Raw genomic sequence first — 4457 nt, 5'->3', positions numbered from 1 at the left:
ACGTGCGCTGGCTGTATCACGTATACACACACACACACACACACACACACACACACACACACACACACACACACAGAGTGAGAGAGAGAGACAGAGAGAGAAATATCAATCAATAAACAAATTAAAAAAGGATCTCCTAACGGTGTGGAGGCATCTTCCCTCAGTGCTTCTCGAAGGAGATACGGATAGACAGTGGACATCTTCCACTGACAGAGCTTCCAGACCATCCCACTCACCTTCCAAGCAACATTCAGTGCATGGCAATGTAGCAGACCCGACGGTATCTGCAGGGGCATACTGGCCAGGGTTGTGTGTCCTTTCTTGAAGGTCTCAGGTTTCTTCCAGGAACCATAGGATGACTAAGTGAGATGCTGCCTTCCTTCCCTGTCCTGGCCAGCTTCTCCATCCACCACAGAACCCACAGCCCAGAGGATATGCAACACCACGAAGAGGTTATCTAGAAGACTTCCACCCCCAAGCCTAACTTGTGTATCGTCTCTGCGGGATTGCCAGTGAGCCCTGAGCTTTGAAGAGAAGGTTGTGGAGCTATAATAAATGGCTTCCACAACTGGGGAGATAAATTCAGTAAGAGAAGACACCAAGACAGAAACTTGTATAAATTAAGGTAAGTGGAGGACAGTGGCCTCCTCAGAAGATTCAGCAAGAGAGGATGGAGCCTCACCAAGCTAGACTTCCAGGGCGGAAAGTTCTTGAAAGAGCCCTAATACTGTCTGTCACCATATATTATTCAACAAATTCTAGCATTTAGTTTTTGACTCTTCTGCTAGTCTAAAGTGTGTCTGAGGTATAAATAAATTTGTATTTCTCCAGTAGAGTCTTCTTTTCCTATAATGAACATAAATACATTCTCTGTATTTTCTCCCTATTGTGTCTCATTAATTTAGTCCTGGAGATGTGACAGAATAATCCTTCTCTCTCACCATGATCTACTTTGAAACATTTAAAGGCAGACATTTTGGGTTTGGAGAGATAACTCAGTGGTTAAGAGGGCTGGTCTTCCAGAGGACCCGGATTCAGTTCCTGACACTCACATGGCAGCTAACAAGTGTCTGTTACTCCAGTTCCAGGGGATCTGACACCCTCTTCTGGCCTTTATAGGCATTGCATGATGCAGGTGCATTTACATACATGCAGACTAAACACTCATACACATAAAATAAAAATAAATCGAAAAAAGTTAAAGGCAGGCATTTTATTTCCTAAATATTCTCTTCAAGATGAAAGTTTCTGAAGCCTTGAACCACTCTGTTTATGGCCTGTTTTGGAGGCCTTCATCACTCTGAATGTTAATTAAGACAATCCCCTGTAGAAATGCCCACAGACCAATCAAAAGCAGACAATCCTTCATTGAGGCATAATCCTCAATGCAACTATGTTGAGAGGTGGAATGTTTAAGGGCTCTTCAATGGATCTGTTCTGATTGCAAAAGAGTCTGAACTGTGAGATCAATTCACTCTCTTGCCCTCCTACCAGCAAGAGGACTGGAGTTCCTGGCCTCTAGATCTTGGATATCCCAGCTTCCAGAACTTTAAGAAATAACTCTGCTATGAATTACCCAGGATCAGATAATCTGTTATAGCAGCACAAAATGGGCCAAGACACCATCTGTCAGAGGAGATTGCTAACTGCTCATCAAAAGCTAATTTTCCCTTCTAGGTATAGTCTTGTGACTACATTCTTCCCAGTTGACTCTAAATGGAAAGGATGTGAGCAACTTCCAGGTTTGGGTCTTTAAATATTGTTCGTATTTTTTTTCCTTCCCAAAGGCTTTCCAGACTGGCTTCCAGTTGGCATTTCCCACAGGCGTTGACCAGGCTCTGAAAATACACACAAAGCCAATATTGAAAGCATTAGTAGAACCAGAAGATAAAGGTGACTGAGGCCCCAAGTGACCAGTGGGGCAAGGCATTGGCCAGTCAGACCCTTCACACTGAAAGTTATATTCATCCCGCTGTTGGCACAATAATGTTGCATAGCAAACAGCCTCAACATGTTGATGATTTACAATACCAAACTATTACTATGCATGCGAGTCTGTCAAGTCGATTGTTGTGACTAATCTAGACTGGATTCATCTGGTTGATCTCTCCAGGCTCTGCTCCACATAACTTATCCTCTCTGGGCTAGCAAAAACGTGATACGTGTTAGAGAATAGCTTATAGGTTCTATTCTATTTTGGGGCCCTCTAGCAGCTCTTTGCTGACCAGTGTTTCTTGGATCATTGTCACCTTTGGCTTGGCAGTCTCATTTTCCAGTCCTCTCAGGAGGCAGGGTCATATTACAGATGTTACTCGTCGTTTTAGAGTATTCAGGAGAGCTTATATAATTTTTCTGCCAACTCAGATCGTAGTCTATCAGCATTTCAACTCCAAAGTTATAGAAGAGAATCTGATTGAACCAATCCAGAGAAAAGAATGATTCTTTTGTTAGGTGAGATGTCTACTCTGGTCTGATAATCTGTGGTCAAGGAGACAGAGTCTTGAAATAATAACACAATAATCCTGCTAATAGTCTCTGAGAATGAGAGGCAATTTGAAAGCAAAGGATGGGGCTAAACATGCACTAACCACACTGAATTTCTAAGACTGCAAAGTCAAAGACTGTGAACAAGCCATCCTACCTTGGCACTGACAGTTGGGGAGATACTGGCAGCCAGTTATGAGCCACACCTCTTGGTCCTTATACCTTTGAATACTCCACTCACCCTACCGGCTCTGGACCTGAACACAAGACTTGCTTCAGCCAATGACATATTAGCAAGCAAATGAATGTCAGCAGAAGGTTGGGAAATGATTGCACATTGTGCTCACCTTCTTGAACTGTTCCTTCTTGGAAGCCATCAGCCAAGCTGTAAAGAGGTGACAGGTCCTGGAGGATGACAGGCCCTCTGGGATGCCCAGGTCCAATCAAAGTCCCCATTTGTGCTGGACAGCTTCAGTTGTCAACTTGACACACCTGGGTAGAAGGAACCTCAGTTGAGGAATTTCCTCCATTGAATTGACCTGTGGCCATGTCCGTGGGGCATTTTCTTGATTATTAAGTGATGTGGAAGGGCCCAGCCCACTGTGAACAGTGCCGCCCCTGGGCAGGTGGGCCTGTGTTGTATAAAAAAGCAGGCTGAGCACAGGCCGGGGGAACAGGCCAGTAAGGTGCGCCCTCCATGGTTTGTACTTCAGCTCCTGCTTGACTTCCCCCAGTGAAGAACTGTGACCCAGGAAATGTAAGATAAAATAAATCCTTTCCTTCCCAAGTTGTTTTTGGTCAGTGTTTTTATTACAGCAATAGAGAGTAACTGGAACACCACTGAATACAGCTCCTGAGAGACCTCAGTGTACTTGAGAAACAGTACTCAGGCCACCTGATGTAAAAAGGAATAGCTACTATTGTCTTTAAGCACACCAGCTAATTGAAACACTTCTCTTCTCTAAAATCTGCTAGGTTTCAGAATCCATCTGTATGTCCAGATGTCTGATCTAGAACCCTTGGAAAAAAAAGTTTGACAGTGGGCACGTAGCTGAAGGGCCATGGAAATGGAGTCTGGAGATGTTTCCAAATTCTCCTATCCTCCTGGAAATGAGATTATTGTACCCACAGAAAAGGAAATGTTTTCTTTTCTTACTGGAAAAAAATCCATATAGCATGAGGCTTAAGAATGTTCTACTTATTAACCCTAGAAGACCAAACTCACACACCCCACATCTTATATTTCCTTCTCAAAAAATACGTCAACATTAACGGAGGCCATAGATTTTTGTGGTCTCTCAAGAGGCTAAGAGAGAAAAATCCCTTTTAAAGTGTCCTCTTCCATTGCCCAGTCTCCTGTAATATGAGATGGATTATGTATCTTAACACACTATTCTGGTTAATGCCAGAGAAGGTCACACAGAGCTGAAAGCTGTTTCCTAAGGTCACTGAAATAGTCCTGGGTTTGACATTTCAGGAACACTGTGGGCTTGTCCTGGGATGAAGGCAACCAGACCTGTTTGCACCCCTGGTCATGTACTGCTTCCAAGACACTAATTCAGGATGCATTGCTCTAAGTGTTATCTAAATGTACCACCAGATTTATTACTTGGGAACACTGAGACCCTCTTTTGTAATCTCATCCCTGAGAAAGCTTTGAACTTTGCCAAAAAGCAACAGTTAGCAAACATTTAGCTGAGTGGCTCTCTCATCCGGGTCCTTAGCCAGGTACTGACATACAGCGGTCTAGAGAATAGCTTGTTTGAGGCGACTGTGCAGGCGCCTCTGCTTTGAAAGAACACAGCAGACAATTTCTCTTTTCTTCCTCCCCTCCCTCCTTCCCTCTTCTCCCCTCCCTTCCTCATTCTTCCTTTCCTCCTCCCTTCCCTCTCTTTTTCTTCCTTCCCCCTCTCTCTCTCCTTCCCCTCCCCCCTCCTCCCCCTCCCCTCTCTCTCTCCTTCCCCTCCCCCTCT

General features: G+C 44.2%; 1 long non-coding RNA gene across 1 annotated transcript in view; it reads right to left on the bottom strand.

Annotated features, from left to right (window-relative positions):
• Positions 1-1210: 1210 nt before the first annotated feature.
• Positions 1211-4457, bottom strand: part of LOC103747517 — a 26645-nt gene continuing 23398 nt past the window's right edge. Inside the window, exons 2-3 of the long non-coding RNA XR_607848.1 lie at positions 2832-2976; positions 1211-1838 (exon numbers count right to left, since the gene is read on the bottom strand). This is a non-coding gene — a long non-coding RNA (uncharacterized LOC103747517). The remainder of the gene's footprint in view (positions 1839-2831; positions 2977-4457) is intronic.

Source organism: Nannospalax galili, unplaced genomic scaffold (genome assembly GCF_000622305.1).
Source record: "Nannospalax galili isolate Female #2095 unplaced genomic scaffold, S.galili_v1.0 scaffold364, whole genome shotgun sequence".
In the NCBI taxonomy this organism is placed as follows: Eukaryota; Metazoa; Chordata; class Mammalia; order Rodentia; family Spalacidae; genus Nannospalax; species Nannospalax galili.
The sequence above is the reverse complement of the archived record's forward strand: the minus strand, read 5'-3'. Positions and strand labels throughout refer to the sequence as shown.